This window comes from Elaeis guineensis, chromosome 3 (genome assembly GCF_000442705.2).
Source record: "Elaeis guineensis isolate ETL-2024a chromosome 3, EG11, whole genome shotgun sequence".
NCBI lineage: Eukaryota > Viridiplantae > Streptophyta > Magnoliopsida > Arecales > Arecaceae > Elaeis > Elaeis guineensis.
The window spans coordinates 60,865,244-60,881,329 of record NC_025995.2 but is presented as its reverse complement, the minus strand read 5'-3'; the positions used below and the strand labels follow the sequence as shown (position 1 = coordinate 60,881,329).

At 38.0% G+C, this 16,086-nt stretch overlaps 1 protein-coding gene across 3 annotated transcripts in view; it reads right to left on the bottom strand.

Annotated features, from left to right (window-relative positions):
* The window catches only part of LOC105035615 (transcription factor TGA2.2), a 110,366-nt gene that overhangs the window by 49,173 nt on the left and 45,107 nt on the right, over positions 1 to 16,086 (bottom strand). The window lies entirely within an intron of this gene.

The following is a 16,086-nucleotide window of genomic DNA, read 5'->3' as shown; positions in this document are numbered from 1 at the left end:
CCATAACTATTTCATTTTTAGGAATCTAATAATTTTAGAGAATTTAATTAATTGAATTGATAGATGAGAATAGACTCGACCAGTTATTCTTAATCCTCCCACTGACTTCATCAAGTCATATCAAAGAAGATTAGGTTTAATCCGATCCATCCAACGAGTCATAAATCCTCCCACTGACTTCACCAAGTCATGATGAGGACTCAAGACAAGTTGAACTAGAGGCACCTAAATTAATCATACTAATTTTCTAGTTAACATGGGTCAAGCCCAATCATTAAGTGATCTAATCCAAACAAGATTGACCATATTGGCCAGATAAGTAAGATCGATGAGAGAGATATGCCATTAACTCATCATAGACTCAATCTATATAAGTAGCTCCCAATTAGTGACCCTCGATCAAGACTGTCAAACTTACCTTAGACATCAATTGGTTAACCAGTTTCAATTTGATCGACTTATAGACTTGGATTCGACCACGAAGGTATGATTAAGATCCATCTTGATCTAATCAAAGACATGAACTCGACCAACTACAACTATTGAGAATTGATCAAGAGAAAAAATTGACCCAATCCAAATTAACTTTTAATTAGATTTGATCAATTACTAACATAGTCCATTATCAATGATTTTTAACCTTAGATCTAATCCAGTTAAATGGACTTGACTCGAGCTAACCCAATAACCCATAAATTATGAAATTGATGCCTTAGATCTTTGATTCTCAAATCTAGATCGCTTAATTCTCAATTAAGTTTTGAACTGACATAGATTCGTATTCGATATTTGAAAAATAATTTTTCATTTTGTAAAATATTTTTACAAACAATCATCCAATGATCAAAACCCTAATGTCTAATCTAAAATACATTATTTTAGATCTAAAATAAAGTTTTAAAATTTCTTTCGTTGTTCATCATCATGGAAAAGACCGCGTAACACCCCTACACGCCATAGGAGATCCCATCGAATGGATAAATAGGACTACGAAACCATGATTTTTTCTATGACCGAACGGCTATGAGGATCTATCCAATCAAATTACTACACTACTCAGATTCTAAATTAATTATTTAGATCTAATCTAAACAATTAAAATCAAATTAATATCAGATTTATGCAGAAAATTCATGTCATAAAAAATCAAAGCTCTAATACCATTGTTGGAAAACAAAAAGTTCAAAACATGTATATTTTAAAATTTTTTATAACAAAAGTAGTAGATTAAATTATTTAATCTCCTACACATGTTTTAGATCCGATCTAAACTACCTTCCTAAACATCTATGACATGAAAATATTGTACAAAAAAATCTGATCTGAAAGAAAACACTGCATCTATCGTATCGATGCCTTGAATCAGATCTAACACTTAAATCTGATCCAATGAGTTCAAAACCCATTACCTGATCATGGATCGATGATCATCGCTGCTGATAGACGTGGTAGGAGATCCTTCCTGATGCCGAGCAGCCACACAGCATGTCCGACCTCTACAGGTGATCCACTCGAAGCCCCGAACAGATCGTCCTTCCCGGGAGTGCTAGCTCACGACGAAGGCTCTGGATGACTGATGGAGATCTCTTTCTTCAGATCAAACGAACACCTGTAGATCAGAAGAAAGAGCTTTTCAAGAAGATGGCGTGGAACAAAAACAAAACCCTTTTTATTTTTCTCTCACAAAATTAAAACTAGGAAACCCTAGAACCCCCACCCTAGATCTCACGTACCAAAAAGGATCTTCTTCCTCTTTTTCTCATGCGCGGATGCCCACCTCTCTTTCTTAGATTTCTCACGCCCACTCTCAGGATTTCTCATGCCAAATCTGAAGTGGTTTGGTGCACAAAAACCAGCTCTTCTTAAAGGTGGCATCTCATGTAGAGTTTGAATAATCTGGTTCAGCTTCAAACAGCCTTTAATCTTATCATAGATTCAAATCCAATTTAAATTTTATTTTAAATCAGATTTCATTCACACATAAGGGACTCAAAAAGGAGGGCAACAACTCATGCAAAAATTCATTTGTGCATGAGAAAGAAGGCTGGTCGATAGCTAGGTAGAGTCCTATAAAACTTGGACTCTTGATTTAAGCTTGATTTCAAACCAATTCGAAGTCAAACTTGAACCAACCAAATCCTGATCCAAAGAAGATTAGAAGAAGGGGTGATACACCTTCTGGGCGCAAAAAATTCCATGTGAAAACCAATTTCACGTGTGGAGAAAAGTATGATGCAGTGGAAGGTGGCACATGGGGTGTTCTTATTCCATTTGATTTTGAACTTATGCTCTTATCTAATTAGGTTCTTGATCCAACCAAATTAAGTTAGACCTAATTAGATTACCTAATCTAATTAGATAACAAATTATCTCGATTAAATCCTAATCAGATTAGAAATTAATCGAGCTCGAATCAGGAATCAAACACCCTTAGCAATTAGGTCATCTTATAATTTAATTGGGTCAAACCAAATTGAATCCAATTCAATTAGATTTAATCCAAACTTCTATACTCAATCAAATTAAGTTAATTAACAATCTAATTGCTAATCAATCCTCCTTTAATTCATCAGCAGTTAGCGAATTATTGCAACTTTTGCACAAGATTAATCATCAATCGAATTAACGATCAAACCCTAAAACAATTCTCAATCATTGATCAGCCATATGATCGATCGGAAACTTCTTTTGAGTGTGACCCCATAGGTTCAAACTTAAACCAGAAGTATAGGAACAACTTTTTGAACTAATCGACGTAACAATCTAACAATGGAACCCGATGTCTGGATAGGTCCAAAGATTGCAAAGCATCATTCATGAACCTATTGACATATGATTATCATATAATTCATCCCTTTGACTTTAATGCTCAAGGTGATCTGGAGTTTAACCATCAATCCCGATTTATCAACCACAGTGTTTTAACCTTTCAAATCCATCACATGAATTATCCTGATCAAGATTTTGCTAAACTGAAACACACTGATGCATTAACTCCTACTTATTTGAAGAGATCAATTCCATCTTGACTCACACACCGACTTCATAAATACTTGACTATACTCAAAAATCTTCCATCACTGAATTAGAAATTCAGATAGTCCAACACCAAAGCACAGTGAGTTGCTTGCAAGTCACCATGGTGATCTCAGATCGGAGGAATACTTATACCATATCCTTTGCGAGCTACTCTTAACAGCAGAATGCCCAACAATTGGTCACATTCAATGAGATATACTCCTACATCTTACTTATATGCCATACCAGTGTCTCCATACCACTTGGTTACGAAGACAACCAACACATATGACACACAACGACCTACACTCGATAAATGTTATCGTCCTAGTAATAGCATATCATTTGATCATAATTTTTTTTAAAAACTAAATGATATATCCTCCTATATCGATTAAGATAGTTCTAAGGACTTCATCACAACAATTGGAGTTCATTAAGATGTATACTACTTTGTGATGAAAAAGTCAAATAACAATTTTATTAATTTATCAATTCGTATACATTTACACTAATTAGCACAACTATCAACAGACTGACGATTGACTTTGGGACAATTTTCAACAGCTTCAGAGGTCCATTTATGGGCTTAAGCAGACATCTCAGAGTTGGAACATGCGTTTTGATAAAGTGATCAGAACATATGGCTTCATTAAGAAGGGAGAACCCTACATATATAAATGGGTTAATAACTCTGTGACAGTATTTCTTATTTTGTATATGGATGATATTCTCTTTATCGAGAATGACATCTCTGCATTATAGGGAATAAAGGTTTGGTTGTCATCATAATTCTCTATAAAGAACTTGAGAGAAGCATCCTACATCCTTGGAATGAAGATCTATAAAGATAGATCTAAAAAGTTGCTTGGATTATCCCAATCCATGTACATTGATACTGTGCTGAACCGTTGCATAGAGAATTCTAAGAAAGACCATCTTTCAATAGGCCAAAAAATTTCTCTCAAAGAGTGATTGTCCGATAACTCCTCAAAAGAAAGCATATGAGTAGAATTCTATATGCTTCGACAGTGGGATCTATTATGTACGCCGTGACATGTACGAAACTGGACGTGGTATACTCACTAGGGGTAGTGAGTAGATATCAATCTGATCCAAATGAGAACCACTGAAAGGTCGTAAAGACCATCCTTAAGTATTTGAGAAATATTAAGGACCAATGGCTCATTTATGGAGCAACCGACTTAAAACTTGTAGAATTTATAGACTCCAATTTTCAATCAGATCATAATGACAGCAAGAGCATATCGGGATATATTTATATCCTGAATGGTGGAGCAGTCTGTCGAAAGAGTTTCAGACAGCACACCGTGACCGACTCTATTTGCGAGATGAAATATATCGCGATATCTGATACTGCGAAGAAAGCTGTGTGATTGCGAAAGTTCATCAATAAGCTCAGAGTGGCACCCTCCCTCGATGGCTCTATTTTGTTGTACTGTGACAGCACTGGCGCCATTGCTTAAGCAAAGAAATCGAAGTCACATCAGTGGACCAAACATATTCTGTGCCCCTACCACCTGGTCTGAGAGATCGTGGACGAAGTGATGTCGAGCTTCAAAAGATCGATGGAAAGAAAAATCTGACTGACCCATTTACTAAAGCCCTCAATGTCAAGGAGTTCGAAGATTATAAATCAAAAGATAGATATACGATACTGTACTGATTGACTTTAGTCCAAGTGAGAGTTATTGAAAATTATGTCGCAAAGCCAATCATCAGCCTGTTGACGATTGTGCTTATCATTGTAATTGTATATGAATTGTTGAATTAATAAATGTTATTTGATTTTCTCATCACTGTGTACATCTTATTTGAATTCCTATTTTGTGATGATATCCTTAGGACTATTTGAATCGATATAGGAGGATATATCGTTTAGTCCTTAAACTCTAGTTCACGACCAAATAACATACTATTATTAGATGTCTCGATCGGAATAATCCATATGGTGGATTTGAAAAATTGAAATATAATATAAATGGTCATATCAGGATTGACAGTTAAACCCTAGATCACCTTGAGCATTTGGATCAAAGGGATGAATTATACAGTAACCATATGCCAATATGTTCTTGAATGTTGCTTTGCAATCTTTCGACCTATCCGAACGTCGGATATCATTGCTAGATGGTCACTTTGATTGGTATAAAAAGATTGTTCCTATACTACCGACTTAGATTCGAACCTATAGGATCACACTCAAAAGAGATTTCTGACTGATCATGTGACTGATCGACAATTAAGAATCATTCTAGGATATAATAATCAATTCGATTGATGATTAACCCTATGTAAGAATTACAATAAATTAATTCATTAATTGTTGCTGAATTATAAGAGGATTGATTAGCGATTAGATTGCTAATTAGCTCAATTTGATTAAGCATTGAAGTCTGGATCAAATCTAATTGAATTGGATTCAATTTGGTTTGATCCGATTATGTTATAAGATGACCTAATCGCTAAAGGTGTTCGATTCCTGATTTAACCGAAACTTGAGCTCGATTAATTTTTGATTTGATTAAAATTTAATCGAAACTATTTGCTACCTAATTAGATTAGGTTCAGTGATCTAATGGGTCTAACCTAATTTGGTTGGATTAAGAACTTAATTGGATGAGAAATCAATTTCAAATTTGAACTTATCAATTCCCTTGAGCCTCGTTTCTTTGCGCCCACTATTTCTTCATGCGAGAAAATTTTTGCATGAATCTGTTCTCATGCCCAGAAGAGAAATCAATTGGATAAGAAGTCAATTTTGAATTTGAACTTATCAAGTCCCTTGTGCCTCCTTTCTCTGTGCCCACTATTTCTTCACACGAGAAATTTTTTGTGTGAATCTTTTCTTATGCCCAGAAGAGGATTTGCGCCCACATCTGATCCCTTTTGATTCTGGATGAGGTTGGTTTTAATTTTGAGTTTAAATAGTTTGAATTTGAATGAGAAGTTGGAGCCAAAACAAGTTGGACTCTTCCCTTGATCGCCAACCACTTTTCTCCACATATGAAATGGTTTCTTTCGTGATTTTTCTCCATGCCAATCTGAGGTTTCTCGCCTCCCTTTGACGCCTCAAGTGGATAAGGATCAATTGGTTGAGCTTTGAATTCAAATTGGTTTGAATTCAAACTAGATCAAACCACTTAATCCTTATCCCATCTATTCTCCACGCCATCTTTAAAACCTTATTATTTTGTACAGCAAAAGGGTTAAGTTTTACCGTGAAAAGAGTTTCTCAGATAGAGGGGGCATGAAACAGAGAGGGGGCGAGGTTCCGTGCATGAAAAATTGAAAAAGTGACCTTCCTCCTTGGGCGTGAAGTCTAGGGTGGTTCTAAGGTTTCGACTCTAGTCTTTTGTGTGAAAAAAAAATACAAGTCTTGTTTCAATCTCCTTCACCACCACCTCCTCATAAAAGTTTATCTTCTGATCTGAAAGTGTCCGGATGATCCAAAGAAAGGAGCTTGAATCAACCATCCAAAGCCTTCGATGCGAGCTAGCACTCTCGAGAAGGATGATCCGATCAAGACTTCGAATGGACAATTTGTAGAGACCGGACCATCTGTGCAGCAGCTTGGCATCAGGAAGAGCCTCGTACCATGCCTATCAGTAGTGGAGATCATCGATCCACGATTAGGTAAAGAGTTCTGAACTCAATCGATGAGATCTAAAAGTTAGATCTGATACAGAGCATCGATGTGATCGATGCAATTTTTATTTGCATCAGATTTTGTATGTAAAATTCACGTCATACATCTTTAAAAGTAGTTTAGATCTGATCTAAAACATGTATAGGAGATTAAAGTATTTAATCTTTTGTCTTCTACTGTAAAAATTTAAAAATACATACTTTGAACTGCTTATTTATCTTTCACTAATTATACTTCCCAGTAGATTATAATGTGATTGTGACCCGTCATACCACGTTCTTGAAAAATAGTTTATCCAAGATGTAGTGGGAGGAAATTGAGCTTGAAGACAATCTCTGAAGAGCAACGAGCTGAAGATCTGACTGAACCCATTCAATCTGAGCCAGTTAATATAGGACCTCTTCCATCTCATAGATCGAGTAAGATTTTCCATCCTCTTGAGAAAGATATCTATATAGGACAGCTTTTTTGATTCACTTCCAGTGATGGAGATCACAAGATAAGCTGCAATAGACTGAAACAAGCATCCCAAAGTTGGAATATTTGATGTGATCAAATTGTTTGATTATATCAGGAATGAATATCTAAGCCATGTGTTTATAAGAGAGTCAATAGGAAGATGAGATTCTCCTAGTGGGAGGATGAGATTCTTATGATTGGAAAAGATATTCCTATGCTGACTTCGATTAAAATACGGTTGTTTAATGATTTCTCTATGAAAAACCTTGGGAAGCATCTTATATCTTTGAGATAAAGGTCTGTAGAGACAGATCTAAAAGGATGCTAGGCTTTTTATAGAAAAAGTACAAAAAAAAAGTACTGAAGAGGTTCAGCATGAAAACTCCAAAAAAAGAATTTCTACCTCTTACGTGAGACATGTATCTCTCCAAAAAAATCTGTCCAAACACATCTGAGGAGATTTAGCTCATGAGCTGGATCTCTTATGCTTCAACTATAGGGAGCCTCATGAATGCCATGCTATGTACTGGACTTGATATAATCATGCTGTGAGTGTCACGAACAGATTTCAGTCGAATCCAAATGTGCGACACTGGATAGCTGCGAAGAACATCCTTAAGTATTTAAGAAGCACTCAGGATTTGATTTTGATTTTTGGAGGAGGGTTTTATTTATGGAGTTTAAGGATACACAGACTTAGATTTTGTATCTGACATTGTTTGTAAAGTCTACATCAGGATGCGTGCAATGTGAAAATTGATAGATTGGAAGAGTTCCAAATAACCAATCATTGCAAGTCTTATGGAAGCTAAGTTGGTCACCATTTTCAAAGATGCTAGATAAGATATTCTGGTCTAAATAACTTTGTTGCAATTTGATATCCTGAGATGTCATCATAGTGACAATATCAGCACCATAGCCCTTAGCTCACAAAGCTTGGGTCTCACTAGAATACCAAGCACATGGAAAGGTAACTTCAGATAATACGCGACTACCTTGACATGAAAGATGTCAAGGTGAGGAGAGTAAACCCTACGGATAACGTGATGGACCCACTGATTAAGCCATTTTAGCCAGCTAAAGACTAAAGTCCATCTTAAGAAGATGGGATTGTTAAGACTTGGTACCTCTCAAAAACCAGCGATGGATCGATATCTTATGTAGAACCTAGGTGTTAATCCAAAAAATCAAACGAAGATAAAAGGAGAATGCAGAAACCTTGATTGGATCATGGATTATGGATGAGAACGTGAGAGAGGAAGAAAAAGAGAGATGGTGGCTAAGATTTTAGGAGAAAAAGCTCTGTATTTATTCCATCTATCTTGGTATTACAATAACATATATATATATATATCAATACAATGGGTTCAACGACCCGAGCCCAAAAAACTCCCTAGACTAACCCAATACATTAAAGCGCTCATCAAGCCCATGTCTCACATGCTCTCATCCCTTGGACTTGATCCCCAGTCCAAACCCTTGGTTAGCCCTCTTAAGACCTCTCAAAATCTAATCCTAGTCCCACACAAAATCCCGAACTGCACTACCCGCGCAACTTAGTCGACTCAGTCTCAAACTAAATCGACTAATCTGAGACTTAGTCGACTTAGACTGAAACTAAGTCAACTAACTTGCGTGCCGTGCCAAAACTCCCAAAACACTGTTCTCTGTCTGGCACACCCTCTGCGACTTGATCGACCCAATCTTAGTCTGAGTCGACTCGGTGCCCTAAAACTACAATTCCTTCACAGTCTTTAAAACTTTGCTTGATTCCTTGCTCCACCGTGTCCTAGGTATTCGGAGCCCCAACAAAGCTCCTCAAAGTCCTCATCGGCTGAACCTCAAGCCCGTGGATGCTATACACCGCTTTCACCCTAGGACCACTCCTATCCTAACCCTAGGACCCAAACCCAATCCTAACCTCTCGGAGCCACCGCCCTGGCTCCTCCTATAGCCTCCCAAGACTTGAGAGCACCACACTCCTACAATCTCCACCTTGGTGCGCCCAAATCTTGACACACCTGGCAATGTCTTCCTGCATGAGCCCACTGTCGATGCGCACCCTGACAGCCCCTTGTGCAACCTTTGCCTCCGCCAATCCTCTTCAGCTACTGAGCTCCCTTTAAGGCCTTTGGAATGACCACCTTCACTGTTGAAAATCTTGGTTGCTCCTTTGCACCACCTTGGAGTATATTGTAGGCACCCTTCTGCTTGACAGCCACATCAACTGTTGTCCCGGACTTCTCTAGAGAAACTGCAATGTTCCTACACCAGCACTTGCTGCATACCCCAACACAGTCTCCTCAGAACAACGCCGCTCCACCTACATACTTCACTCCACCTAGCTCTATGCAGCCCTGACATTAGTGCTGGGATATCGCTCCTCTCGCACCTCCCCGCTCTGAACTCAAGTCAATACCCTCTCCACCTATGAAGCCAGCTCTACCGATGCTCCACCTAAAATCAAAGTCCCCCTGATGCTGCAGAAGCCGACTCTATAACCAAGTCCCTCGAGGCCAACCACCCAATGCTATCCTATTGGGCCTAATGCTGCACCTCGAACACCATCACCACCCCTCTGGACCCTTTGCACTCCGTGGATCCCTCCGAAGCCGTCCCGAATACACCACACCCAGTGAGCTCCTCCGAAACCACCAAGAGCTCATCCGACTCTTCCGATTCAATGACTGATCCAATAAAATCTGAGCTGATCCTTTCTCCTCCCTTCTTCCTAAACGGACACTCCCACTTAAAATGCCCTGCTACACTGCACCTGTAGCACTTCCTAGCCTCCTTGCTGCCTCTCTACTAAGACCATCTCCGCCCCACCTGCTCGCCCCTCTTCCCTTTCCTGGGCCTCTCTGACATCGCAAGACCCTCCAGAAAGATCTCCCTCTTCATCATCCATTCCCACTGCTCGTTGGACTTTAGCACTGATACGATCTCCTCGTACACCAGCGTCTCCTTACCATACAACAGCATAGTCATCAATGGATCGAAGCTCCCAGATAGCGAACATACTAGCAACAAGCACTTGTCCTCTTCAAGATCCACCCCAATATTGAGCAAATCCATATTCATCTGGTCGAACCGCTGAATATACCCCACAACATCCTCGTCTTCCTGCATCTGAAGACTGTACAGTTGCTTCTTCAGCATCAATTTATTGCACATATTTTTCTCTATGTACAACTGATGTAACCTCAATCATAGACCCCTGGGTGATCTCTCTTCCAACACACCATATAACACCTCGTCTGTCAGACAAGTCCTAATCGTGGCACATGCCCCTTTTCTCCAAGGACACCCACTAATCATCCATCCCCTCCGATCTAACCTCTAAGGATGAATCCAATCCCATCTGCACGAGCAAATCCTCTACCCTCACCTTCCACATGGTGAAACTCCCTTTACCGTCAAACTTCTTAAATCCCACCTTAACCCCACTACTCTCGATGATCAATCTAGATCAAAACATAGCACACAAGATAGATCTAAAAATTACCTGACTAGGGATGGTGTACAGCAGCCCCCAGATCTCTTCCTTCCTCACAAAACCTAAAGAAAACCTTTAGATCGGAACCTCCTACTGATCCTCTGCTACAGACAACTCCTTGATCTTCTCTTCTTCCTCCATGCTCAACTGGCTCTGATATCACTTGTTAAGACCTGATACCTCTCAGATACTAGTGGCGGACCGATATCTTACATAGAACCTGAGTGTTAATCCAAAAAATCAGAAGAAGATAAAAGGAGAATGCACAAGCCTTAATTGGATCATGGATTATGGATGAGAACGTGAGAAAGAGAGAGAGAGAGAGAGAGAGATGGCAGCTAGAGTTTCAGGAGAAAAAGCTCTATGTTTGTTCCATCTATCTTGGTATTACAATGACCTGTATATATACCAATATAATGGGTTCAACGATCCGCGCCCAAAAAACTTCCTAGGCTAACCCAATACATGAAAGCACTCACCGAGCGTGTCTCACATGCTCTCATCTCTTGGACTTGATCCCCAATCCAAACCCTTGGTTAGCCCCCTTAAGACCTCTCAAACCAGGTCTTAAGAACCCCAGGATCAAAACTTAATCCTAGTCCCATGCAAAATCCCGAACTGCACTGCCCATGCAACTTAATCGGCTCAGTCTCAGTCTCAGACTGAGTCGACTAACCTGAGACTTAGCCAACTCAGACTGAGATTGAGTCGATTAACCTGCGTGTCAGGCCAAAACTCCCGAGATGCTGTTCTCAATCTGGGACATCCTCTGTGACTTATTGACCCAGTCTCAGTCTGAGTCAACCCAGTGCCTTGAAACTGCAATTCTTTCAGTCTTCAGTCCTTTGCTTGGTTCCTTGCTCCACCTTGTGTCTCCAGATATTCGAAGCCTCAACCAAGCCCCTCAAAATCCTCGTTGTCTGAACCTCGAGCCCATAGATGCTATACATCGCCTCCACCCTAGAATCACTCCTATCTTAGCCCTAGGACACAAACTCGATCCTAGCCTCCTGAAGCCACCACTCTGGCTCCTGTGGCCTCCTAAGGCCTAAGAGCAACACACAAACTCCTACAGATGGAACTTAGATTTGCGGGCAATTGTCTTTAGGTCAAGTAGGAGATTGTTAGATGTATGACCTGAAAAGCTAATTGTTGGCTGACACATTATATTAATTCCAGGATATTTTTGTACTTGATCTTAGAAATTAATAAAATAGACTCAAAATTTTCATTGATGAAAACAGTCTTGACATCCATCTGCTAAATCTCATAGTCATGATATGCAGCTATAGCAAGCAAAATCCGAATAGACTTAAGCACGACTACTGATGAAAAGGTTTCTTCATAGTCAATATCTTGTCTTTGTCCGAAATCTTTTGCCACTAGCCTGACCTTATAGGTCTCTACCTAGCCATCTGCTTCAATCTTCTTGAAAATCCATTGACAACCTATTGGGATCACACTCTTAGGCACATCAATCGAAGTCCAAACTTGGTTGGTATACATGGAGTCCATTTCAAAATTCATGGCTTCAAGCCATCTGTCAGAGTCACTACTCATGACTGCTTTCGAATAGATCATGAGATCATCATTCTCAATGATGTGTGGCATATTATCATTCTCAATGACAAATCCATACCTGAGTGGTACATTACACACTCTATTTGACCTTCAGAGAAGTGTGCGTAGTAATTGTGCCTCATCAATGGGCACTACAAGTTGAGGATCAACTTGTGGACTATCCACATGTTGCTTCTGGATAGATTGTAAGTCTTGAACTTCCTCCAGTTCAACTATCCTCCCATTGCCTCCATCTTGAATAATTTCAAAAAAATGGCATACCTACTAACAAAAATCTTTTGTTGAGTAGGATGGTAGTAGTATCCTATACTCTCCTTAGGATAACCTACAAATCTGTATTTATCTGATCTAGCACTAAGCTTATGTCCTTCAATATTTTTGACATAAGCAAGGCAGCCCCATATCTTCAGATGTTTAAGGCTGAGCCTCTTATCATTCCATATCTCATATGGAATGCTAGCAACATATTTAGTTGGTGGTATTTTGTTTAAAATGTATGCTGCGGTCTCAAGAGCATATCCCCAGAAAGAGACCGAAAGATCTGTAAAGCAAATTATGGACTGCACCATATCTAATAAGGTGCGATTCTTCCTTTCCGCAATACCATTTAATTATGGAGCGTAAGGAGAAATCCATTCAGAGAGAATTTCATTATCTTTAAGATAATCAAGAAACTCACTAATTAAGTATTCTCCTCCTCGATCAGATCGAAGAGCTTTAATACTCTTACCAATTTATTTCTCAACTATTCTTTGGTACTCCTTAAACTTATCAAAGGCTTCGGATTTGTATTTCATTAAATACACATATCCAAACCTTGATAAATCATCAGTAAACATGATGAAATAGAAATATCCTCCTCTGGCCTGAGTTGTCATTAGGCCATAAACATCCGTATATACTAGGCCCAATAATTCACTCATCCTTTCTCCATATCCAGTAAATGGAGTTTTAGTCATCTTATCCTTAAGATAAGATTCATAAGTTCCATATGATTCACAATCATAAAGATCAAAAAACTTTTCTTTATATAACTTATTAATCATTGACTCATTAATATGACCAAGTCAGCAGTGCCAGAGATATATGATATTCACATCTTCTCTCATTCTTTTTTTCATTTGATCAATATGAAAATCATTATCATTAAGTGACAAGAATAAAAGATCATTATCTACAAAAGCATTGCCATAAAATTCATTAGAATGATAAATAAAGCAATCTTTGCACCTTTCTCTTATTTCAAAACCATGTTCTAATAATAGAGGTACAAAAATAATATTTCCAACAATTTTAGGCATATATTAACAGTCTCTTAATTCCAAAATTTTTCCCGAAGGCAACTTCAACAAGATTCCTACAGCTTCGGACTGGATGGACTCTCCACTAGCACTGAACAGCATGAAGTCACCTTCATTTAGTTTTCTTTTTTTTATGTAGTACCTGGAACGATTTGCATAAGTGTGAACCACAGGCAATATCTAATACTTAGGAATCTGAAGTTGCGTACTTAATGACAAATTTGTTTGCATCATATACAAATCTTTAGCAACATTTGTTTACTTTTGCTTCAAACTTGCAAGATAATGCTTGAAGTTCCTCTTCCAATGCCCATCTTTTCTGTAGTGGAAATAAATACCTTTGACAGAGACACTCTTTGCCTTCTTCTTGGAGATGCTAGCCTTAAGATTCATATTTTTCTTTTTATTTAAACTCTTATGACCTGTCTTCTTCTTGGAGATCTTATCTATGAGTAGAACAGGTGCCTTTTCACCTTTAAAATGACTTTCAGCTGTCTTCAACATATTGAGCAGCTCAGATAGGCTTGTGTTCAGTTTGTTCATGTGATAATTAACAACAAACTGAGAGAAGGATTTAGAGAGTGATTGCAGAATCCAATCCTATCTGAGCTCACCATCCATAGCAAAACCCAATTGACCTAACCAAATGATCAGATCAATCATCTTAAGGACATGGGTCTGTATTGATGTGCCTTCACTCATCCTGGATGAAATAACTGCTTAGATATCTTATATCTAGCCATTCAGCTTTGTTCTCCATAAAACTTTTTTAAATTAAGTATGAAATGAATATCCGTACCTTCATGTTGCCTCTGTAGCTCGTTGCTCATAGAGACTAACACGATGCATTTGACAATCACACTGTCATCATGCCACATCTTGTATGTGGTCCTATCCTCCTCGGTAGCATCTTCTCTGATCGGATCAGGAGTAGCGTATCCAAAATATAGAAGACTTTCTCCTGTGTGAGAACGATTCTCAAATTCCTCAATTAGTCCACATAATTGGGTCTGATCAACTTATTAGCATCAAGAATGCCACACAGCGAAAGTGAGGATGCAATTATGCAATCTAATCTTCAAATATAAGGACAAACAATAAGCGGACTACTCATGATTGACATGCATAACAAAATTAGGTCATTTGTCTAATTGTGTCTCCCTCTTATTTAGAAAATTTCAGAGCCCTTATGTATGAAAATGAGAAACTTTATTGTGTTCTAAGTGGGTTGAGATCCCAATTCCTCACAAACATCTTGTGGATAGCACAACAAGTATTTATGAGTTCAAGAATAGGTAACTCTTACCAATTGCATCTCATATAATTTCTAACATTTTTTTTACCTCTAAAATACCTATAGTCTTGTGGATAGCACAACAAACTGTAGTATTCTAGTGAAGTTTGACCCTTCATTCCTATATAGTCATACTTGAATAATGCCACCCTTATGGATAGCACAACAAGACAATACTATTCGAATATGTCATAAACATCATTATGTACTTAGTCAACATCATATCAATTTTCATAACAAGCCTTGCTAATAGCACAACAAACTCGCTATAGATTTTGACATACTCTATTGACTTTGTATGAAAGAAGGCATGGGTAACTCTTAACACTTCATCATTATAACTTAATATAATATTTGATTTAGGATCCTTTTGGTCTCAAGCACATCCTAACAAATACATAACAAGCAATATGCATCATGCAATCATGTTATTCAAATTGTAATATGATTCATATGTTGATGCCAAATACATGACCCCTAGGATCATATAGGGTGTATTTATGTGTTTGGTTCAACTCTTGAGCCAATTTTATAAGACTGATTTGGATTCAACCCTTGATCCAATGATATGTTGACATTTGACTTAATACATGCCAATTAGGCTCGACCAATTTATAAGAGTCTATAACACCCAAATTAATTGATTATAGCATCAATATATCATGAATCAATTTAAAGCATGCATTTCAGATAATAGTAAATTCTAAATTTAATAATTGAAATAATAGCTTAACATTGATCATGGACAAAACAATTTTGTTTTTAAGAAATAATGTATTTAATCAATTAATCAACATGATATCATATGAATTAGATCTAATCTATACTACAACAATAACATGTTTGATTGAATCTAACAAAGAATTCTCAGATATCACTGTGGGGTTTCAATTGCACAGTGGAATATGGTTTTCAAAAATTTTAACATATTTTAACTCTTAAAAACAAGCAAACCGAAACTCAATCCCAAGAAAGACCTTGCTGATTACAATCAAACATAACATACATAATAATTAAGGTAAGAAATTATACCTTCCAAAACATGATGATCAGATTCAGGAACAATCTCCATAAGATACCCATATGGATGTCCTCCAATGACAGTCCACACATGATCGATCATAGATCTTTCCAATCTGATGCTACGCTGAAGATAGCTTCACAGCAACGCAGCCAACTTTCCTTCTCAAGGATGAAGTGCACTGCAATCTGATGACCTTCAAAACTCCACTTGACCATGCCAAAAATCTTTTCTCGAAAGATTGAC